At 38.4% G+C, this 25,326-nt stretch overlaps 1 protein-coding gene and 1 pseudogene across 1 annotated transcript in view; one reads left to right on the top strand and one right to left on the bottom strand.

Moving 5' to 3' along the window:
• The window catches only part of PARD3B (par-3 family cell polarity regulator beta), a 985,082-nt gene that overhangs the window by 100,601 nt on the left and 859,155 nt on the right, over positions 1–25,326 (top strand). The window lies entirely within an intron of this gene.
• LOC102727762 (putative ATP-dependent RNA helicase DDX43 pseudogene) overlaps positions 23,414–25,326 on the bottom strand; it is a 6,933-nt pseudogene continuing 5,020 nt past the window's right edge.

Genomic DNA, 25,326 nt, shown 5'->3' with positions numbered 1-25,326 from the left:
TAAATTGGGTTCTTTTTTGGTATTGTAGAAGTTCTTTATATATTTTTGATACTAACCCTTTATTAGTTACATTATTTGCAAGTATCTTCTCCTGTTCTGTAGGTTGCCTTTTAGTTTTGCTGATTGTTTCCTTTGTGTACAGAAGCTTTTTATTTTGATGGAGTCCCAATTGTTTACTTTTGCTTTTATTTTCCTTGCCTCAGGAGGTATATCTAGAAAAATGTTGCCATGGCTGATGTCAGAGAAATTACTGCCTGTATGGTTTCATGTCTTAAATTTGGGTCTTTAATCTGTTTTGAGTTTTTGTGTATAGTGTAAGAAAGTGGTCTGTTTCATCCTTTTGCAAGTAGCTGTTCAGTTTTCCCAATACCATTTTTTTTTAAGATTTTATTTATTTTTTGACAGACACAGCGAGAGAGGGAACACAAGCAGGGGGAGTGGGAGAGGGAGAAGCAGGCTTCCTGAGGAGCAGGGAGCTCGATTGGGGCTTGATCCCAGGACCCTAGGATCATGACCTGAGCCAAAGGCAGACGCTTAACAACTAAGCCACCAGGTGCCCGCAATACCATTTGTTAATGTGACTGTCTTTTTCCCATTGCATGTTCTTTCCTTCTTTGTTGAAGATTAATTGACCATATAATTGTGGGTTTGTTTCTGGGCTTTCTATCCTGTTCCATTGATCTATTTTTTTTTGTTTTGTTTTTAATCTTGATTTTTGAAAAAATTTTTGTACCCAAGTTAGTGTTATATTTGTGGTTGTTCATGCTTGTTGTAAATAAAAACTGGTTTGAGGTAAGAAATAATGCCTAGTAGTCCTTTTTTGTAGAGGAAGCTGGTTTTGAGTATCTATTTACTCTGTATGTCAGGCATGCAGTTGTGTTTGGACACACCATGGTTGTAATTCATACTCTTGGTTTAACAACACTTTCATATATAATTATCATTACTTTGTAATTACAGCAATAAAATCCATTCTTTGGGAACTATTCCAGTATTTAGAATACTGAAAATAAGTGTGCTTAGTACCACTTGTCACAATGATTTTTCCAGTGCTTGAATTTCTAAGAAATCAGCTTCTATTGTACTTCAAAACAAAACTGATGTCTAATAAAATTCTCCTTTTAGAGATGGCAGCTCTTTGTAGAACCTGAAAAGGAAAACTTTAAATCAAAAAGAATAGCCAAAAAAAAAAAAGATTTAATATTCTTCTATTTAGAAATATTGAGAAGAAGAAATCCTAAAACTTTCTGAAAGAACAAAACAACCAACAGCCTGGAGCCTTAAGGATATGCTCTGCCTTATTTAGAAATTAAGTTGGTGCAAACATAAACCTAAATGTAGAGCTTTAGTAGAGAGAATTGTGTGTGTGTGGTGGGGGGAGGGTGGCTTTGGTCAGCCTATTTGTTCCTCTGACTCCTGACCAAATACTGGTTTATAATATTCCTTGGAAAGCTCTGTGGAATTCTCCCTAAGCTTGTGTCTATTGAAATATTGGTGTGTTGGTCTCTGCTGTACTTAGGCCCTGGCATAGGAAGCCCAGACTGTAGCCATTGGACCAAAGGAGGAGGGAGCAGTGAAAAGAGAACGTAAGTAGTGCAACCACTGTGCATCAATATGGGTAGGCTTTGCCAGTCCATTGCATAAACTGAAAATTGGTTATAGCGCTGCTTTTTATTAACTATATCTAGGAATTTAATGATGTATGTTTTTCCTAGTGATTAAATAGATAGCATCACAGGGAAGCTTGCCAAATCGGCACCAAGATTGCATGGAAAACTCTTTATAATTGATAAGTCATGATACTAGGGAAATTTCTGATTGCTGCCAATGGTAATGTTAGCATAAGGATGCCTATGAGGCTGTAGCGGTCAAAACATGAATCTCTTTTGCTGGAGATTGAGAAAGATATTCTGTCTGGTGTGACAAAAAGGCTATCCCAGCATTCTTCTAGAGAATAGTACAACTTCATCTTACATGTCCTTCTATTTCCAGGCATTCAGCTCTTCCCTCCCTACAGTGAATGCTGTAGTCTTGTCCTGGACTTTATCCCTTATCTCCACGTTTACTGGACGTTATTGCTTGAATATTTCACTGCCACCTCCAATACAGCATGTCTGAAATAGAACTAGTTATCTTCCAGCAAATTTGACTCCTTATGTAACTTAAGAGAAGTTGTAAAGGATACTCCCGATCACCTGCTTGTTCAGATTAGGAACTGAAAATTCTTCTAGACATTGTCTCCAACAAAAGTTCACGTATACACATCTTTACATGCTTAAACGACTGAGCCACTCAGGTGCCCCGGATTTACCATATATTTTTATAAAACAAAATACTCCTCCCCAAAGAACTTGGAAATAGATGTAAAATGGCAGATATGAACTCCCTTTTTAAAGCCTGGGAGCCAGGAAAATTATGTTTCTGCCCTTTTGTTGCTGCTTCCCTAAGATAGAGATATCCAGTGAAAGTGGTTGACTTGACCACATCTTAAAATCTTGGCTGGTTTAGGCAGGATTTATCCAGAAGTGCTGGTGCCTTTAGATTCTTAACAGGATTCTGGAGAATTCTCATTTGATGTTAAAGCTGTGTGAATAGAAATGGTTGAAAGTCACGTGTATTTGCAAATCACCCATACTCAGTCACTGAGGCTGCGATGAAGCGAACGGTTACTTGATTGCCTCTACTAACTACTAAATGAACATCAGGAAAAACCCAGGCTCTCTAATATTAAAAAAAGATGTGATTCTTTGAGCACAGTGATTTATTAGAAAAAAAATAAAGTGTGCTCACTGACAGTTCTATATGGAATCTAGACAATGACTTACATTTTTTTTCACCGATCCTTTTCATAACTGAGATTATTCAAGAGAAATACTCCCTATCTCTTTTTTTCCCCTCAAGCACCTCGCTAATGATGTGAAGGGGAAAAGACATTTTTGGCTTTATTGGTTTCTTAAGCAACAACCTGTACTTTTGCTTAGTCTGACACATCATACAAGGAATTTTCCTGTGTATACCATCTCCAGGCCTCTTAAGACTTGGTTTGTAGATATTACTATTTGTCAGCCTCTCAGTTAGCAGTCAGATTTTGGCATTAACTCCCTCAGACTCAACTTAATAGTCCATTCTTGTGCGAGTACTTTAGTACCTATTTATTAGATAATGACTATTAATGAGATGCAGAACTAGTGATCATGTAATTTCACCTGGCTCAGTAGAGCCATATACATCTCCCTAAACACCAAAGGTGGGCAATTTCAAATTCCCAAAACATCTGAAAAAAATACTTCTACCATGCTTATTTGCTCTCTTCACTCGGCAGAACATGATTGACGTTTGTTTTCTGGGGAATCGATTCTTTTATGGTTTTTTTCAATGACTTTTACCATTAAATGTGCCTATGATGCATTTCTCTTTTTCTTCAAGGATGCTAGAATGGAATGTTGCCTGCATCCCAGAAATCCTCAAGTGGCCCTACTAAAACCCTCTTTTCCCTAATCTAGACAGAACCACTATCCTGAATTTGTGACTCTTATTCCTTGTTTTTCTTTACTACCTAAATCTAGAATTCTGAACCGTTTAGTTTCACTTGTTTTTTTGAACTTTACATGAATGTACTCATGCAGTTTTTTGTCTGAATGCTTCTGTTCAACATTGTGAGATTCAAGCATGTTATTGTGCGAAGCTGTAGTGTGTGAAATTTCATAGTTGTATGAAATTCCCTCATTAATATAACAGTTCTCTTGATCGTTTATGTTGTTTCCAGTTTGGGGCTATAGTGAGCAAGGTTACAGGGAACATTCTTACACAGGTAGCCGAGTGGGTAAGTGGACTGTTGTCCTTAATGTACACATAAGTGGATCATACTTATCCTCATTATCAACTTCACCAGATAACAAAAATAGTTTTATGAATTAGTTATGCCAATTCACATTTCCATAATCGGAGTTCTGCCTCTTCCACATCCTGCCCTTACTCTTAGTTACTGGTTTTGCTCTTTGGATGAGTGTGGAGTGGCATCTCCTTGTAGTTTTTATTTGTATTTCCTGATAACCAACAGTTCTTTTCACCTGCATATTGGCATTTATTTATCCTTTTCTGTGAAGTTTTTATTGAAGAGTTTTGGGGTAGTCCTTTTTCAAAGACCTTCATTATATAGTCTAGATATCTGTCCTTCGGGTATCGTTGTGTTTCCAATATATTCCGCTGCTTTGTGGTTTGTTTGCATCTTATGATCAGAAGTTTAATTAAAATTTATCTTTTTTTTCCTGTGTTTTACACTTTTTGTGTTATATTTGGAGATTGAATTTTCAATCTTGTTATTTTTAATTCACTGAAGAATTTTGGATTTATGTGAGTCATATGAAATATGACTAGAAGAAAAATTGCCATATTGTACTGTCTCTAACCCAGAGTGCTACAGTATCATCATATGTAATATCCAATTGTAAATGGAAGACGTAATTTAGAAATAGAGTTTAAATGTTTTTAAGGGCTGCAATTTTTAGAACTTTAAGAGGAGCATGGATAGAATATACAGTGGGTAATTAAATACCATATGTATATGTGGTGCTAAATTATGGGTTTTTTTTTTTTTTGGAGGAGATAGAGTGCCAGAACATTTAAAAGCTGTACAACACAAAAAGGTAAAAATAATGTAACTGATAGGAAGGCAGAAAATCTTTTAGTTAAGGGAGATACTAAATTTGGTACTAAGATCCAGCACACATGACACAACCCTGTATTCTGTCTTCACATTACTTTGCTTGTTATGTATCATTATGAGTTGCACAGAATTCTACTTTTAAAAGGATTTTAAATTTTTGCGTATTTTTGGATAAGGTGACCACACAACTGTAAGACTGATTTGTGTAGAAAAGTATACATCTTTAAGCTTCAGAGGAATGATTTTTTTTTTTAAGACAATGCTGGTTCTTAGGTTCCTGGGTGGCTCAGTTGGTTAAGTGACTGCCTTCAGCTCAAGTCATGATCCCAGGGTCCTGCTCAGCGGGGAGTCTGGTTCTCCCTCTGCCTACCACTCCCCCTGCTTGTTCTCTCTGCCAAATAAATAAAATCTTAAAAAAAAAAAAGAAAATGCTGGTTCTCAAATTTTGCATTTTTGGAATTACATTCACAACCATATAAATTATAGGTACTTAATGCATTTGTTTATGATAAGAATTTAATCTCATTTCTTTATAATCACAGTATTTTTAAAATAAAATTTATTTAGGTTGATTTATATACAATAAAATGGACCTATTTTAAGTGTACTTTTAGAGTTTTGACAAATGTATGTATTCCTATATATACGCTTTTGTAGATTCACCAGCGGCATTCCATTGTTGTTGTTGGCTATACCACATTTCAGTTTCAGGCAGCTTTTCTGCTATTAGGAATAGAGGTGTTACGAACTTTCATGCACAAGTTTATTTTTAGACGTGTTTCATTTCTCTTGGGTAAGTACTTAGCACTGACAACTCTGGGTCGTGTGGCAAGCATATATTTAGCTGTACGATGCTAAATCCTTTTCCCAGGTTGTTGTACCATTTCACATCCCAACAGCATTGTGAGAGTTTCAGTTGTTTAGTACCCGTGATGGCAAGTGATATTGAATGTGTCCTTTAAAGTGTTCATATTGTTTGTCCATTGTTTTATTGATCTTCTTGTCATCTTAGGGGTTTTAAGAGTTTTTTAAGTGCAATTTGGATGCAGGTCCTTTGTTACTCTGTCTTCCAGAGATGGCTTCAAAACTATAATGATAGTGTCATTACAAGTGTTTCTCTGCTTTGTGGTTTTGGATGTATGAGTCTTTACCCCTCCACACAAAAAGGGTCACTACATTTTTACTCTGTGGATATGGATATGTAGGGGACAATGAGAAATGAAAAGTTGCTATTACGGCAAAAACAAAAAAGTCTTAACACTTTGAGTTGTATCTGCTTTTAAATTATGAACACAGTTTGTTCAGTTGTATAAGTACTGTGTGATTTTGATAAACCTCTGTGACTGATGTGTTTCTTCACATGGCATCCAAATTCTTAGCATAATCTCTCAAAGTCCATGTCAGCTTTAAGTCAATCTTAAAAAAAAATTGAATTACTTATTCAAGGAAACCTGATGTCTGGGGCTAGTTTGACCACAGAAAGCTCTGGTTCCTAAATTTGAGAGGAAAGTATGGAGACTCCATGTATTCTCTCACAGATGAATATGCCCGTTTATGAATGTGCACAGACATGGATGGTTTTGTATCGAATCCTACCAAGATTCGTGAACCCCTGAAGCTCGTCCAAAGATCCCAGTTTAGAAACCTCTGCAATAAATAGTTCTCTTCTGTCTCTGTGGGCTACCCATATCTTCACCACTTTTCAAGATCCAGTGTTTTGTTTTTGTTTTTGTTTTTTTAAATCATGTAGCCGCCCTCTTTACCCATTCTGTAGCCAGGTCCTGATGTGAGGCTAGTCCTACAAAATGTAAAGCTTGGAAAAGAAAAGTGAGCACTTGCCTGAGGCCCTGTTTCTTGGGCTGACTTATGGTGTTCCTCCCTCATCCAGTCCTCTTCATATAAGGAAGGCAGTGTGACTCCCTGGATTGAGGAAAACCATTCAAGCTTTCTTAATGTAGGTTCTTGAATAAAAGGGGATAGTTTCTAGCTTTGAGGTGAAACTATAAATAGAAGGATTTTTTCTTAGTGTCATGGGTGAATGCATTTATTTTGGGGTGTTCCTTGGTGATAGTCCTGGAGTGCCACCTGACAATGAAGGACTGTGCTGGGGAATAAAACTGAATTTAGTCAATGTGGGTGATTCTACCATTTTAGCTGATGTGAAGAGATGGGTTTCTACGGATAGGAAGGTCAGTGCCATGGAGGCTGTGGCAGTATTTTTTAAGATCCATATAGTGGGTTTTACTTTCCACTGGAGCATGGAGAATGGGGAATTAACTATAAAGGATAACTCTGCATTTAAGTATAGATTTTAAGAGGGGCCTTTTGAGGGAAGTGATTTGTAAGGAACTAGAAATCAATGTCATAAGCTTTTCTTTTTTTGAAGATTTTGTCGGAGAGAGAGTGCACAAGCAGGGGGAGAAGCAGGCTCCTGCTGAGCAAGGAACCCCATGACCCGAGTGGAAGGCAGGCACTCAACCGACTGAGCTACCCAGTCCTGGGCTTAAGCTTGTTACTATTTTTTTTTAAGATTTTATTTATTTATTTGACAGAGACAGCGAGAGAGGGAACACAAGCAGGGGGAGTGGGAGAGGGAGAAGCAGGCTTCCAGTGGAGCAGGGAGCCTGACGCGGGGCTCGATCCCAGGACCCTGGGATGGAACAGGGAGCCTGACGCGGGGCTCGATCCCAGGACCCTGGGATCACGACCCGAGCCGAAGGCAGACGCCGAACGACTGAGCCACCCAGGCACCCCTGGAGTTTTAATTTTGAAGCCTAACATTTGAATAAGAGTAAGTCCTTCATTTTGTGTTAGCTTCTGGACACAGTGCCCAGTTTCTTGGTGGGGGTAAGTTTATCCACTAAAGAAAATGGTAGATTTTTTCAAAGCCTCTAGTGGACTGAGCAGACTGTCCAACACATTCAGAACAGAACTCTTGGGGGTCTGGGTGGCTCAGTTGGTTGGGCGTCTGCCTTTAGCTCAGGTCATGATTCTGTGGTCCTGGGATCTATTCTTGCATCGGGCTCCCTGCTCAGTGGGGAGCTTGCTTCTCCCTCTGTCCCTCCCCCTTGCTCATGTTCATGCTCTCTCTCTCTCTCTCTCTCTCTCTCACACACACACACACACACGACAAAATCTTAAAAAAAAACAACAACAACAAAACCCCAGAACTCTTGGTGACCCCTCTGACACAAGAGAATCTTAAGATACACTGCTGTGGAATAGCAACCTCGAGAGAGCAACACCCCTGAAATAATTAGATTTGTTGCTTTTACTCTTGGTTGGACTCACTGTGGCTCTTATCTGAAAGTGGAAGAGAAGCCTCCTGACTTCAGAGACTGTGCATTTCATTTATTGGAAAGATGGACCTCTTGCAGTTGATTCTTCCTGTAGTTCTGTAGCTAAGCTCCTTGTTCAGGTACCAGTAAATCTCTCCTCTTGGATAATTCTTTCTCTTCAAGCATCACTTTTACATTCAAGACATAGATTGCCCAAGGCTTCAGTCAAGTCCTTTCTTGCCCTAAAGTCATGTGATACTACCTAAATGTCTATGTCCTAACTACATTCCTTGCTTATTCAGAACCCTACCTTTTTCTGTCTTCTTACCTACTCTCAAGTTGTACCTCTTGCTGCATTCACAGCTGTATTTTCCTCTTGCTACTTCCCAAGTAGAAAAATCATTCCACCTTGCAGAAGTTTTAAGCACTCTTTATGTTCAGAAATTATATTTCACTTATTCATTGTTTTAAAGATGTTATTTATTTATTTGTCAAGGGAGAGAGAGCGCACACGAGTGCATAAGCAGGGGCAGCGGCAGGCAGAGGGAGAAGCAGGCTTCCCGCTGAGCAAGGAGTCTGATGCGGGGCTCCATCCCAGGGTCCTGGGATCATGACCTGAGCCGAAGGCAGACACTTAACTGACTGAGCCACCCAGGCATCGCTTCACTTGGTCATTTTTACTCAACATGTGTTAAGCATCTGTATACAGTCTATTAGGATTGGGGGATAGGAAGATATTAGAAAGTGGTCCTTGGGATCATGACCCAGGACATGCCTATGCTTAACTGTTCCATGATGTGATAAGCATTACACTAGCTGTATGGTCATGTCCTGTGGGCATACAGAAGAGGTCGTTAAATCTGATGGGTATTAAAGACGGCACATTCTGCATGGAGCGCTGGGTGTTATACACAAACAATGAATCATGGAACACTACATCAAAACTAATGATGTAATGTATGGTGATTAACATAATAATAAAAAAATCTGTTAAGGAGACTTAAAGGTCAGTGGATGCATCTGTATTAGGTAACAATGCATAACAAAGCATCACAAAACTCAGCAGTTTAAGACAATGAGCAGTTATTGTTGCCTACTTGTCTGTGGTTCTGCTGGGTTGTTCTGGTTTCAGCTGTGTTTACTCATTTGCCTGCAGTCAGCTATGTGTTGGGAATGTCTCTGCTGATCTTCACTGGGATCTCCCAGGTATGAGGGGTTCAGTTGGGTGTAAGCTGGACTGCAATGGATTTCGCTGGGAAGACTTTTATCTCTGGTGGTTTCTCCTTCTCCAGCAGGCTAGTCTGGGCTTTTTCTCATAACAGGGTGACCTTTCCAGAATTGAGTAAAAGTTCACAAGGTCCTTGAGTTTAGGTTCATAACTGGTGCATGGTCATTTCTTCAGCATTCTGTTGGCTGAAGCAGGTCACAAAGCCCGCCACTATTAAAAAGAAATGAAAATAGAATATGCTTTTTGATGAGAAGCACTGCAAAGTCGAATGGCAAAGTCTGTGGATCCAGAGGGGAATAATTGGGCCAATTTTACAATCTATCATTGCATCACATAGGAAATCACATTTGAATTAGGCCTTTAATGTGTAATCAGACTGCTTTGAGGTGGCAAAGTGGGTAGAAGGCCTTGATCATGGACATACCGAGAGTGTAGATGGAAAATACATTCGTGCAGTCTGAGCAACGTAATTTCAAATTTGCTCCTGGTACGGCACTTCCTGGTAGCATTTTCAGATCTACTCCACGGTTGGCAGTCGGAACAGTTTAGGGCTGAGGAGAGCATTAGTCAGTCATTTTATAAATGAGAAAACACCTTAAAATGTTAAGAGACCTGCCCACCCAGCTCTCAAATCACCTTCTTGACAGAAGTGGACCTGCTAACTAGGGTATCCTCTTCCCATGTTCCTCTCTGCAAGCTCTGTCCTTGTTTTTAATTTTACGTTTCTTAAAGTTCGTTATGCTTCAGGTACCTTTTCTCAATGTGACCTGCCTTCTAACACTCAATAGTTTGCAGAATCTCTCACCGTGGGCTGACCAGAGAGGCTTGTGCCAATAGTGAGGGCAAATACCGAACCTGCAGATACCACCTCCTCCTCATGTTTAGAATTTACAAGCTTCAGATGATTCAGTGGTAGTGGGTCCTATGCCATCTTACTCTGGCGTCGTGCCCTTGTGTTCCAGGCAGTGTTCTGAGGTCACAGCATGAATGTCCTGGTCTTACGAATAACTTTAGAACTGGTGCGTCTTGGGGACCAAGGTCAAGTGATTGTCACAGGCCAAGTTATAGATATTACTGTTTGCCCCACATATTACATCCCATTGCTCTGTCTCTTGCTTCTCTTGCTGGGGTATAGAGACCTGGAGGAGAAAGAGGAAACTCCTTCCGGTGTGCTCCTTATCATTTCACACTTGTTCACATTTAACCTTTGTTTCCCACCTATAAGAACTATGATCCATAACTTATTTCCTTCTGTAGAAACTGAGGCACTGTGAAAAGAATTGGAACTGGTTGATCTCTTTGTGAAGGCTATGTGATGACTTTTTTTTTTTTTTAAGGCTTGGTTTTGATAGGCCCTACATGTTCAAGTAATGACCTAAAAGGAAAGCATGATTACTCACTTACATGAATATTTGTCTGAAGATTATAGTTAAATAGCAAAATAAATGGAAACATTGCACCCTACTTAATTTTTAGAGTATGACCATAATTTGGCTCTACGACATGATTTTGATGTACTTTGTTAAGCCATGGTTGCATGCTTCTAAAACTTCAAGGAGCTCAAAATACTTAATTTTTAAAAATTAAAAAAAGAGCTTTTTGATTAATACACATTGGATTTTCATATTTTCTATAATTTTTGAATGTTCAAGTGTTTACTGAGACCTCTAGGTGCAAAGCCTTGTCCTAGAAACCGTGGGTGATATAATGATTACTTAGACATGATCCAAATCTATCTGGCAAAGAAAGACAAATGTGCAACTATTAAAGTACTTCACTAGGGCAGATCATTTTTTTTTTTCTGATGGCTGGATGACAATTTTCCATTTTGCAATTGGTATATGATAGAATTTTATATTTTGACCTTTAATCTAAGATACTTGGAAGACTAAAAGCTTAAAAAGAAACAAAACAAAACAACTACCCTATTAAAATCCTTTAAGTCAAACTATCTCAGAAGGGAACATCGCAAACTAGAGTTGCTTTACATAATGAGTTTATATTTGAGTAGTAGGTATGAAGTTGGTTTATACATTTTCTTTCACGTTCCCATAAACTTCTTACATTATTGGATTCTGCAGCTTAAGAATGTAGAAAGGGGGCGCCTGGGTGGCTCAGTTGGTTAAGTGACTGCCTTCGGCTCAGGTCATGATCCTGGAGTCCCGGGATCAAGTCCCGCATCGGGCTCCCTGCTCGGCAGGGAGTCTGCTTCTCCCTCTGACCCTCCTCCCTCTCATGCTCTCTGTCTCTCATTCTCTCTCTCTCAAATAAATAAATAAAATCTTTAAAAAAAAAAAAAAGAATGTAGAAAGGATAATTAATTATTGCCTTTGTTTTTAAAACCTCTCTTGGTCTTAGTAGCCTGAATAAAAATTCTAGGAGTGTCTTCATTGTTTGTAGCCACTATGCAAGCCCCAAGCCTCTTGGGAAAATGAGTGGCCATTCTTTTTTGCCAGTTACCTCAAAGCTTGAGGAATGGTAAAAGTAAAGATATGTAACTTCCAGAATATGCATTCAACAATTTTTTCCTTTCCCTTGCAAACCTTGGAGAGTTTAACAGTTTAAGCAGAGGTTGACGGATGCCATTTTCATCATAAATGAATTTCTAGAAATGACAGGTAAAGCTCATATGAGTTTCACATAGTTTTTATTCATTTCCATTATGTTAGCTTCTAGTATTAAAAAGCAAAAAACCAAAACAGCTCCAGGATCCAACAAACGTGTCCTATTTAAGGATCCCAGCTCTTATTTCCAGGGCATGTGAGCTGTAGCTACCAATGTGTCTTTGGGTATTTTATTCTTTCCCAATAACTTATGCAAAGAAATAGTCAAGTGCCCAGTCAATCTTCATGGTCTTTGCAGACACTTAAAAGCTTATAGATATTAAAATGCACTACCTTAGTTCCAGTTCTTTGGGGATATGTATAGCAAATGTCTTAGTCCTTGAAAGTTTAAGTACCCAGGCCAGCTATCACACTGGTTCCAGGCGTTTTAGCATTCTCTGGCTGTATTAGCAGTATAGATATGCTGATCTCAGAAAATGCTAACTCCCCACTTTGCATTCTTAGACATGTTACTGCTTTATTGAGTGTTATCAAATGCTCTTGACCTGAAAAGTAATCAATAGTAGAGATTTTAACTTTCTATTATTCCATTGGAAAAATCCTAGTAATTTTGACAAGATTGGACAATTGTGGTATTTTCCCTTAAATTAATATTTGGCTCACAAAAATAGCCTCAAGAAGTCATTTGCTTCTGTAATCCCAACCTGTACTTTAGGTAGCTGGTACTCATGAGAGGGATCCCCTGAGATAAGCTGGCCATCCAGGAGTTTTTAACTCAACCACCAGAGGAGCTGGACGGGGAAATCAAATGAATGAGGTGGGCTGCATGAACGCAATAAGGAGTGGTGGAGATTGGCCAAGTGGAGAGGATGCACTGTGTGTGTGTTCGCACACACATGTATGACATCATGTCCAACCCAGGTGATTACATTGGATTGCAGGCCCACTTCTGACAGATCATGGGTTTTTTTTTCCCCCCCAGGAGGAGATGGAAAACCAGATTTCTTTGCAGAATTTCCCGTCTTTAAAATATTGTGCAAGTAAAAAAACAAAACAACAACAACAAGACAATAAAAATGAAAAAAAATACTGTGCAAGTCAAAACCCTTTTATGAGTCAGGCAGTGGTTTGCACCATGGTCTAGACTTTTTTACATGTGGAATGTGGTGTTGAGACCATTTTATCATCAGCTTAAGTACTTTCATATATTATTTAATAATGCCGTTGAAATAACATTAATCTGTCTCTCTAAACAATGGATACTATTTATGAAAAAGATTACGATACAACTACCTAGGCTCAAGCAGACCTTCCTTTTCACACTAAGCATAAACTGGCAACCATTACCATACAATATAAGTCTGGCATTAATGCCATTCTCTTTCTACTGTTGGAATATTCTGAGCTAAATTGTTTTCTGTGTGGGGACCTGAAAGCAATGTGGTTCTACTTGAAAAAGCCCCTACAAGATAACTCCCCTCCAACCTTAAAGCTCCCTCAATAAGGAAGAGGTGTGAAGTGCTTCCCATTGTTCTCAGTGAGGTCTCTAGATAATGTACTTTCTTTTCATCTATTCCCCTTAGGGAAGATGCCGTTCAACAAATGTTTTTTTGTATATTGGGCCTTCTAAATTATAAATTTCCATCCCCTGTGTTGTTTTCCTTGGTCCGAAGGTTTTCTCCTTCAATCAATAGTTTCCATTTCAACCATGTTGATTATTGCAATTAACCATCTCCTTGCAACTGGTCTTTGCAATTTTTTAGAAAAGCAACAACTGATGCTTTAAGTCTCCTAAAGGGAAATGTCTTCCTTTCCCTTCCCCAGCTATTAAACATTTAAAACAGATATATTTTTTTTATTGAATACCTGTAGTTTGCCAGGTAATAAGCAAAGTTGGAGGGGAGTATGAAAATAAATAAGACATAGAAATGTATGCTCTTTAAAACAGATGCTAATTTACTGTTATGTCAATACTGTTTCTGGAAGGAGTTCAGACAATGTATAATGAATCATTAGTAGATCAAGCCAACATCTAGTTAAGTGCTGATCTGGGTTCTACAAGGTTACAGAAGTATATTTCTGAAGTGACTACTTCAGTACTAAATTTTGAGCCCTTAAATAAGTTGCTGCTCTTTGTGTTCAGTGAGTTGCTCCCCTACCACTACTCTCACCCTAGTGAAATGTTTTGTCCTGTAACTTCTTTAAAGAATATAACACATTAATTCCTGCTAATGATAGCAATTGTGTGATGTTTTATAATCCCTAAAGAAAAATGCTACCAAAATATAGTTTACTCTTAATTCTATATCACTTTAAAGTATTAATGAATGAATTTATAGAACATGTAATGTTGCTTTGTGGAATATGTCAAAAATGAACCCATTAATTCTCAAATTGTCATACAACTTGGGGAGCAATTCAGAATGACTTTAAATCCTAATTTCCTTCCTTCCCAGAGCCTGGATACTTTCTTATGGCCTTAGAGGTTGAGTGTGACTGCTTTACTGGGGGGTGGGGGGGTGGGGAGACATTGCCTGCCAATTGCCCTGCTGTTCCTGCGGGTAAGGAATCTCCTTAGGTCAGGCTAGTAGTAGTAAGAACTGGCAGTTCCAATGACCTTTTAGGCACTCAGTTTCTCCTTGGTCCTATCTTTGTTGAGTTGTTATCTTAGAAACAGATAGTGATCTTTCCTTTTCCCTCATCTCACTCGCCCCCACCTGCTTTTGAATGTCCTGGGAGAGGATACGCTCAAGATGGGAGTGCTTAGCTTTTCTACCAGCCATAACCCTAGTGCTGATGGTGGACTTTTCCATTTACCCCTTGCTTGTGTTTCCTACCCCCTGAACAAGAATACCTGAAAGGAGTGTCAAGAAATGGGGCTTTCGAAGGCCTTGCCATCTCCCTAGCCCACGGGAGTGAACCCCAGCTGCAATTTGCTTTCCCTTAAAAAAACAAAAACAAAAACCTCTAAACAAAGACATTTAATTTTCAAACCGAGTACATCATGACTAGGGGCAGAACAAGCCATGATACTCAGGTACTATTTCCTCATCTCACTGCCCTACAGGTGTTCAAACACCATGGCTCCGAACCTCTTTCCTCTCTTCACTGCTTGGAGACCTCAGCGTGCTTACGTTTATGTGGTTTATATTTGTCAATATTTTGGATTAGACATTAGAATGGAGGCACTGAAAATATTAAAACTTTATTCATAAATGAGCCCATTGTGTGCTAACAGCAATAACATTTTTCTGAGAAGCAACTACTTTTCAAAGTAAAACCCTTGTTGAGGAAAGTGCTGTTTTACATTTTCACATCTCTTTAATGTCTAACTTAATGAGTTGGCTGGACTCTCCAATCTCTTTCTGCATTGTCTGTTTTGATTGGTTCTTTTGGCCAAAGTTTATAAAGAAGATTGGAATTTACACAGAAAATGTAGTTGGAAAATTGTGTATGTTACTCTTTAATATTATACCAAAACTTGACAAGTAGTAGTGTAAGGGTTTGTTTGTTTGTTTGTTTGTTTGTTTGTTTGTTTGTTTTTGCAAAGAAAAGGAAATCATATTAATGACATTTAAATGCTGTTAAATAAAAATCCATTGTTATCTTGGATTTTGAATGAATTTTTTTACTCCTAGATGATTTTATAACATACACTGTCCCTTGGAAAATACCAGTACATTTTATTGTATATCAGAATTGTCACATTCATAAATATCACCACTGATCTCATCAGAAAGGTCTTTTAGTATTGTGAAGCTGTCGAGCTCCTAGTAGAGGATACAAGTTATCCACAATTCTAATTTTTGTCCAGAAGCTGGAATTTGATTGACTAAAAATGTTACCAGTTTTCTTTTAGGTGACAGGTTTGATTTACTTAAAAAAAGTCTGTATTGTGCACCTGAAAGTAACATAATACTGTATGTTAATTATCCTGGAATTAAAATAAAAACCTTAAAGTTTGCCGAATACTGAACTCTGGAAAACGATAGTTTATCATTCTTTCAAGTAAAAATGTTCATTAAAGCAGCTAGTTCAGGGCTGGGTGGCTCAGTTGCTTAAGCATCTGCCTTTGGCTCAGGTCATGATCCCAGGGTCCTGGGATTGAGTCCCACGTTGGGCTCCCTGCTCAGCGGGGAGTCTGCTTCTCCCTCTACCTCTACCCTCACTCATTCTATCAATTGCTCTCATGCTCTCTCTCAAATAAATAAAATCTTAAAAAAAAAAAAAAAACTTAAAAAAAGGCAGCTAGTTCAGCTTGTGACTTAATAGCACAAGTTTTCTTTCTTTCTTTTTTTTTTTTTTTTAGAAAATTCTATCAGAAGGGCTTTATGCATATTTCCTGTTTTCTCACACAGAATATTAGAGATGTATAGTCAAGGGATGAGATTTAATAAAATTTATAATGCTTATTGCTTTAGTGAAACTGCTTTTTTTTTTTAAGCCGGGAGTGAGTTGTAAAAATAAAATGACTATTTGTAATGTTCAGTGCGTCTACCATTAGTCATGCAAAGGCACCAGCAGTTTTACCCAACATCAGTCCCAAGGTCAGCATATCCTGTATGGCAAATCCATACTTACAGAAGTAGTTAGGACATCCTGGATTCTCTGAAAAGATTTGGGGCACGCTCACGAGTCTGTGGACCAGCGTGAGGATTGCTGCTCTAGTATGTATGTTCTAATTGCATACTAGATTATGAGATGTACACTCATACTGTAACCCTATTATTGACCATGAAGCAGAGCTTTGTTACCTTTCTTCCTTTATCCATGCACCAAAACTAAGCAAACTGTTTTCTTTACATTAGCCGTATTTTTAGTCGTCCTTATTGGAATTTACCATTGTGGGAGTAAGTGGGCCGAGCTGTAACCTCCGTACCATTCTTCTAGTCTAGCCCTACTTGTTGGCTCACACATCTCTTGCCCATCTGGGCTCATCCTGCCAACTGAGTTTCCCTCATCTTCCTGAGGTTCCTGTTAGCTTATCCTGAGTTCTGACTTTAGACGACATTCTACTGGATGTGAATACTGTCTTGGCAAACATGTCATTCCTGTCCTCTGTTATGGTGCCAATACTTACTTGCTGAACTTACATCTATGCTGTGAGACATAAGGGTCAAGGTTAAACACTTCTGGAAGCTAAACCCTATTAGGTCTACTGATTTTTACCAAATAAAGGAAACCATTTCCTTAACTAGTTTGTTCTTATTTTAAAATATAAGTGTGAGATTAAAAGCAGATGGGTAAGGGCTGAAATACTTGAAATGCGGGATTGGACCTAGGCTTGTAAATTTCAGGTGTGTTTCTTCCGCTTACCAGCTCTTGGACCTTCTCTGAGGTATGCTACCTTTTTGAGCCTCGTTTTCCTCATCTGTGTACAAGTGTTAGTAATGTTTACCTGTAAATGTTATAGTGAAGATTCATCTCACTATATACAATGTAGCTACCAGAAGGTGTCACATAGCAACTCTTAAAATAATTTATAAGGATGCCTGGATGGCTGAGTCAGTTGAACATCTGGCTCTTGATTTTGGCTCAGGTCATGATCTTGGGGTCCTGGGATCAGCCCCGCGAAGAGCTCCCCAGTCAGCAGGGAGTCTGCTTGTCTCCCTCTCCCTCTGCCTTCCCCCTGCTCAAGGGTTCTCTCTCTCTCTCTCAAATAAATAAATAAATCTCAAGTAAAATGATTTATTACTTTGGAACTTAAACTTTAACCAGTTCTAGTTTTAGTGGTCATATACAGTGTCACTATTCTAGACTGAAATGGTACCCTCAGGAAAGTTTTTTTTTGACGTGTGCATTAGCTGAAGTTGGAAAAAAAAATTTTAAGTGTACAAGTAATGGACAGTGCATATGAAACAGTGAAACATCTTTTTTCAATATTCAAACATGATAAACTCATCTTGTTCAAACAAATAGGGTCCCTAATTTGATGGGATTTTTATTTGAATCATAATCTGAGGCTAAAATTATTGCTTTGACATTCTAACCTCATTACTGTCTAGTAACTTGCTCATTGGTTAGTTATATCAATGGAGAGGTTTTATTCTGAGAATCTCTATTTTTAAATTGAGACATAATTGATACATTAGTTTCAGGTATACAACATAATATTTGTATGTGTTGTGAAATAATCACAGTAAGTCTAGTTCTGTCACCATAGTTACAAATTATTTTTGTGATGAGAACTTTTAAGATCTAGTCTTTACTGACTTCTAAATACACAGTAGAGTATTTTTACCTATAGTCTTCATGCTGTGCATTACATCCCTGAATCTCAATTTTTTATTCAAATCTCAAAGGTAGATGACAAGGCAGAAAATGTCTGGGGTGATAAAAATTGAATATGGAATAAAACATCAGTTGCTTGTGCTCAGCTGCTAGACTTTTTCAAGAAATGGAGGAATACCTATATTTCATCTAGGAATATCTATTGTGTTTGTGTATGCCAAATGAGCTGTAGTTGTGGTCTGCAAATACATAAAGCAAATAAAAGTCTTGGCAGCTGGGGCATAACTAAATGCTTACCACTTTCCATGTAAGTTAGTTATTAAAGGCAAACTTAACGATCATTGATCTAATGTAGTGAAGAATGCTGATTTTCCTGTTTGACATGATAGTGAATGGTAATGCACTGTATAAAAGCACTTACAGTGAAAGGATCTTTTTATTTCTACATTTAAAAATTGATTCTGGTTTTTAAGGAACTTTCCTTATAAGCATACATTGGCTCTGGCGAAATCCATTCTGAAGAACTTAAGGCAAATAGCTTCAGAGAATTTGGACTCATTAGCAGGGCTTAGTCCTTTGGCTGTATTTCCTGATAATAGTTTTTTTACGTATGTGAATGTCAGAGACGAGGCATAGTAAGAATTTGTCTCCTGTGCTCATTAGTGAGTACGTACCGGATGAGGTAGAATGAGACAGTCCAAGGACTAATCAGTATATTTTAGCTCCCTCCCTTCCTTTTACCTTATTCTTCTTGTTTATTGGGCATTAGTTTAATAGCCTTGTGTTTAATAGGAACTTTGACATATGTAAATATTTGATGTAAGTATTTGCTGGGTTCAATTTTCATTTGCTTCATTGCCTTTATGAAGAAGACTGGAGAGAATGTTTGTACTGATTTAGAAATGTTAAGAATTTGGGGGAGTGGCTTTTCAGTACCCTGCAGTGTGTTAATCATGTTTATGGCTGTGACTTTCTTGATATTTTTTGACTTTGTTCTTTAAGCCAGGCTTTTAAAATTCTTTAAAAAGTACAAAATGTCCCAACTTTACAGTTTTAAAAAATGATTAAAAAGGATAAAAGTTGTGAAAGGTGTTGGGATAGCCTTGAAGTATAGGCTGTGGTTATTGACCATATGGAAGGTGGAGTCCTGTCCAGGAATGCCACACCCTACAGCTGTTTGGCTCCTCTTAAAAGGGCTTATGAGGGCTCTGCCAGCAGAACAAGGATATTCTTCCTGGCATGGGTCTTTTATGCCATCTGGTTCAGAGCTGTGGCCCCACACCCAATGGCAGATTTTCTTATTTTGGAAGCAGTGAGCCACATTCTTTAACTGGTGGATGAAAAATTCCAACCATTCCAATTAACCATGCCTATGACCCCTTCTATTTTATGCAGATCATCAAGTGCCAACTCATTAAACCCAGACTCATGAAAATTGTGCTATAGTCTTGGCTCTGCTACTGGCCCATTTTGTGACTTCAGGGAATATGTTCAGTGACTCTGGGCTTCAGTTTCCTCATCTGCAACATGAAGTAATTTGGTTAAAGTTCTTTTCTGATGAAACAGTTTGCGACCTCTAACTGGTAATGTTCGTATACTCATAATAAAGCTGTGTTGCAAGGAAGTAGAAATTACCGGGATAAATAAGGTTTAGTATTGATGTTAATTAGCATATTTCTTACCAAGTTTTAGAGGATGCCAGGGACACTATAGGAACATCTTGGGCAATATGTGAGAGGTTGCAGACTCTTAAAGAATTCTGTGACTGTGAGTTGGTCCTTACACAGAGCTGAAAGCTGTTGTTCAGTAATTATTTACTAAATGACAGTTGACTGTTTCCTGTTGTTGACTGGTATAGTTTTCCTTTCTTGAACTTACCCTGGTCCTAACCATTCATCTTATGTCAAAATAAGATATTATGCATATAGCATCACCAGTAATTGGGTTTGCTGCTTGTTGAGCTCATGCTGGATTTATAATGTTGGCTTGGGCTCTTGGGTGGGGAAGTGATAGCGTATATTAAGATGGTGAAGACCTTGTCCATACTCTTGAGAATGGAACATATGAACAACTGATCATAGAGGCAAAATGAAATCTATATGAGCAAAATGCGAACAAAATAACATAAGGGCGTGGTAGAAGAAGAAATTAATTCTGATTGGGGAATTGGGGAAGGATTTACATATAAGATGAGGAGGTATCTGAATTGGGCCTACAGAAATAATAGGTAAGATTGAAATAAGGAGAGAAAGAAGAAAGATCATTTCAGGCAAGGAAGAAGAGCTTCTTGGATTGAAACAGTAGTAGGACTCTAAGCACATGATTCTAGGAAGGCCAAAAAGTATTTGAAGAAAAGAGAGTAGATGTAGACCAGACCATTAGTTGACTATTACTGTACTGTCTACAAGAGATGGTGGTTAGTTACTAGGGAGCTAGTTGTGGAAGTGGGGAAAAGTGGACAGATGTGAAGGTGACTTAGAAAAAAGAATTAACAGAGTTTGTGGATGGATTTCATAGAGGGGTAAGGGAGGTGGGTATAGATGAATCCTAGACTCACAGCTCACAGAACTGGAAAAGTACTGCCGTTCACTGAGAAAAGAAAATTTAGGATGTGAAAGGTCATGTGCTCAGTCTTGAGCATGTAGGTTTAAAGCATCTATGTTGAGATGTCGCAGTGGATCTCAGTAATAAGTCATGGTAAAGATGTGGTTGGGAGCCATCTATTTAAAAAAAATCACGACTTTATATTTTTATAGAAGTTTAAGGTTCACAGCAAAACTGAGGGAAAGTTACAGAGATTTCCCATAAAATTTTATCCCCCTCTCCCACATGCATAGCCTCCCCCATTATCAACACTTATCACTTATCAGAGTAGTACACGTGTTATAATTGATGAACCTACATTGACACATCATAATCATCCACAGTCCATAGTTCACATTACGGTTCATTCTCGATGTTGTCATAGTTTTGTCCAAACATGTAGAATGTACATCTACCCATAATTATGGTATCATACAGAATATTTTCATTCCCCTAAAAATTCTGTGCTCTGCCTGTTCATCTCTCCTCTGACCCAACCCCTGGCAACCACTGATCTTTTTACTGTCTCCATAGTTTTACCTTTTCCAGAATGTATATGACATTGGAATTATATTGTATGTAGCCTTTTCAGATTGGCTTTCACTAGTAACATGTATTTAAGGATCCTCCATTTCTTTTCATAGCTTGATAGCTTATTTTAGTGCTGAATAATACTCCATTGTCTCAATGTACCATAATTTATCCATTTACCTACTGAAGGTCCTCTTTGGTGGCTTCCAGGTTTTGGCAGTTATGAACAGTACATGTGTAGGTTTTCATGTGGACATTAAGTTTTCAACTCCTTTGGGTAAATACCAAGGAGTTTGACTACTGAATCATATGGTAAGAATATGTTTAGTTTTGTAAAAAACCACCGAATTGTCTTCCAAAGTGGCTGTACCAGTTTACATTCCCACTAGCGAATGAGATTTCATGTTGTTCCATATCCTCGTCAGCATTTGGTATTGTCAGTGTTCTGTATTTTGGCCTTTCTAATAGTTATGTAGTAGTATCTCATTGTTTTAATTTGCATTTCCCTGACATACAATGTGAATCATTTTTCATGTGCTTTTAGGTCATCTGTATTTTTTGTGGTGAGGTAACTGTGAAGGTTTTTGTTACCTTATTGTTGAGTTTTAAGAGTACTTTGTGTATTTTGGATAGTTCCTGTATCAGACATGTCTTTTGCAAACACCTTCTCCCAGTCTGTGACTTATCATCTTTTTTTTTTTTTTTTAAGATTTATTCATTTATTTTTAGAGGGGAAAGGGGCAGGAGAGGAAGAGAGAGAATCCTAAGCAGACTCCCTGCTGAGTGTGGAGCCCTGTGCGGGGCTCTATCCCATGACTCTGAGATCATGACCTGAGCCAAAATTAAGAGTCAGATACCCAACCGGCTGAGCCACCCAGGCACCCCAACTTGTCCTCTTTTTTCCAAAAGACAGTGTCAAGAGAATTAAAAGTTTTTAATTTTAATGAGATCTAGTTTTAATTTTAATTGTTTCTTTTATGGATCATCCCCTGTGTGTTGTACCTGAAGTCATTGCCATACCCAAGGTCATTTAGAGTTTCTTTTATATTATTTTCTAGAAGTTTTATAGTTTGTATTTTACATTTAGGTTCATGATCTATTTTGAGTTGCTGTTTGCAAAGGGTATAAAGTCTGTATCTAGATTAATTTTTTGCATATGGATGTCTAGTTCCATCACTGTTTGTTGAAAAGACTATTTTTGCTCCATTGTACAGTTGACCTTTGAACAACATGGGTTTGAACTGCATGGGTCCACTTTATATACTTTATTTTTTTCGACAAATATGGTACAGGTTTGTAAATGTGTTCTTTTATGGTTTTCTTAACTTTTTTTCCTTTAACTTAACTTTAACAACATAGCATATAATATACAAAATTTGTGTTGATTGTTCTTGGTAAGGTATACAGTCGGTAGCAGTAGGCTATTAGTAAAGTTTTGGGGGAGTCAGAAGTTACCTGTGGATTTTCAACTGCATGGGATTTTGGTGTCCCTAACCCCTGCATAGTTCAAGGATCAACTGTATTATCTTTGCTCCTTTGTCAAAGATCAGTTGACTCTATTTATGTGATCTAGTTCTGGGCTCTCTATCCTGTCCCATTGATCTGTGTGTTCTTTTGCCTGTACCACACTTTCTTGATTAGTGTAGCTTTATAGTAAGTCTGAAACTTGGGTAGTTTCAGTCCTCTTTAATGTTATGTTGGCTATTCTGGGCCTTGCCCTCTCCATATAAACTTTAGAATTAGTTTGTCAATATCCACAAAATAACTTGCTGGGATTTGGGTTGAGATTACATTGAATCTGTGGTTCAAATTGGGAAGAACTAATATCTTGACAATATTGAGTCCTCTTGTCTATGAACAAGGAATATCTATTTTTTTTTATCATAAAAAAACATTTATTTGTTAATGGTATCTTTCACTGCCATGACATCTGAACAGGCTTTCAGCTCTTAAGACTGACCTTAATATAACAACATTACAGGAGATAAAATTTACATTCTTAAATAAGGATAGTAAAAAGTGAAAAAATGCTACAATTCTTTTTTTTTTTTTTAAAGATTTTATTTATTTATTTGAGACAGAGAGAATGAGAGAGACATAGAGCACATGAGAAGGGGGAGGGTCAGAGGGAGAAGCAGACTCCCCGCTGAGCAGGGAGCCCAATGTGGGACTCGATCCCGGGACTCCAGGATCATGACCTGAGCCGAAGGCAGTCGCTTAACCAACTGAGCCACCCAGGCGCCCAAAAATGCTACAATTCTTAATATCCATGAAAAAAAATTTAACTCAAGTTTAAATACTTTTGATTTTATTAAAGTATAAAATACTGAATTCTACATTTTTAAACACTATTATTTTAAGAATCACTTATTTCTTCATAGTGCCAGCATGTTTCCCATACTTCCATATATCTTGAGATCTCTTGGCCATTGCCACAAGATCCTCTGGGATACTCTGTTGCGCTCTTTCCAGAATATTAATTAACTCTCCAGCAACCCTCCAGTCATTTCTAGTGAGAAGAGTAATAGATATCCCAGTTCTCCCTGCTCTTCCAGTGCGCCCTACTCTGTGCACGTATTCTTCGATGTTCCGGGGGAAATCATAATTATAGACGTGTGTGATATCAAGGACGTCAAGACCCCGAGATGCTAAGTCGGTGGCAATCAGTATTCTTACTTTACCTGTTTTAAAGTTTTCTAATGCCCTCTCTTGGTCACTCTGCTCCCTATTACTGTGAAGGGATTCCAGTGATACATGTCGCAGAATCAGGTCACTTGATAGGTGGTCAGCAACAGCTTTTCTGCTGACAAACACTATGACTTTGTCTTTGGGAGACATGCTTTCTAGAAAAGTTTGGATATGAGAGCGTTTCTCTTCTTCGGTGGTGACAATTATGTTTTGTTTCACGGTACTTACTGCCACTAGATCCAAAGTACCAACATATACAATCATTGGCTCTTTCAAGTAAGTCTGTGCAAGTCGATGGACAGCATATGGCCATGTTGCACTTGTCATAATAGTCTGCCTGTCTGGGCGCACATCTAATAAAATCTTCATTATCTGGGGTTCAAATCCCATATCTAGCTAGCATCTTGTCGGCTTTATCTAAAACCAAGTAGGTTACATTTCTGAGGTTAACAAAGTTATTCATTTGTAGATCATTCAGTCTTCCAGGAGTTGCAATAATAATATCTACTCCTTTCTTCAGATCTTGTATTTGTCCATTTCTATCTCCACCGCCATATATACACACACTTTTGAGGCCTTTATATGAATACTTGGAACATTCAGCTTCCACTTGAAGTGCTAACTCGCGTGTAGGTGTGAGGACTAACATGCCGGGTCCACTCCTTTTTCCTCTAATTACAGGCTGTGAATCCAAGTGTATAAATCCGGACATTAAGTAGGACAGTGTTTTCCCGGTTCCAGTTTGGGCTACTCCTATAAGAGCTACACCTTGTAAAACTATCGGCCATGACTGCGACTGGATCGGTGTTGGCTTTTGAAAGCCTGCCTTTTTAATGTTTTCCATAACCTCAGGATAACACTGAAAAGCATCCTCAAATTTACAAGTAGGATTGGGTATGCGATGCTTCTCCCCTTCTTTCAGGTCATCACACATTATATTATAATTTTCTTTCCTCCAAATGTCTACTTGCACTTGTGACATTGAACTTGTTGCTTCTGACTCCACGTAAAGGTTTTTCTTAATTGGTGGTAAATCTTCCCACTTTTTTCCCCCCATTTCAAAGCATCTTCTCGAATTTGATCCCAATCAATCAATGGCTGATTCTCTGTAACATTACTATCTGTCTTTACATCTCTTCCAACAGAAGGTTGGAATGCAATAATACCAGTTCTGAGTTTTGAATTGTAATTTTCTTGTTTTTTAACAAGATTATCTATCACTGTTTTGGCCTTCGCCTGCGTCACCTTGTTGCCAAAGATTCTGACCTCCGCTTCTTCTGAGTGACCTTTTATTACTGTATTTTCGTGTTTGTTGTAATTTGGATGTCTTTTATTTTTGACCCTCCACAACCGATCAGAGCGCCGACCCACACGTTATTCAATCCAAAGCAAAGCGGCGGTTCTCGGAGGCCAGCGGCCACAGGTTGCTGGAGGCCGGAGGGGTTCCTCCAGCCGCCACCTCTGCTGCCCCTACCGGCCTCCTGACCTCTTCGATTCGGGTCCTCCGTCGGCCTCCTTTCCGGAGCACGGGACACCGCCGAGTTTCGCCGGGAAGCA

Source organism: Leptonychotes weddellii, chromosome 3 (assembly GCF_054177405.1).
Source record: "Leptonychotes weddellii isolate Sample4059 chromosome 3, ASM5417740v2, whole genome shotgun sequence".
In the NCBI taxonomy this organism is placed as follows: domain Eukaryota; kingdom Metazoa; phylum Chordata; class Mammalia; order Carnivora; family Phocidae; genus Leptonychotes; species Leptonychotes weddellii.
This window is presented reverse-complemented; position numbering and strand designations above follow the sequence as displayed.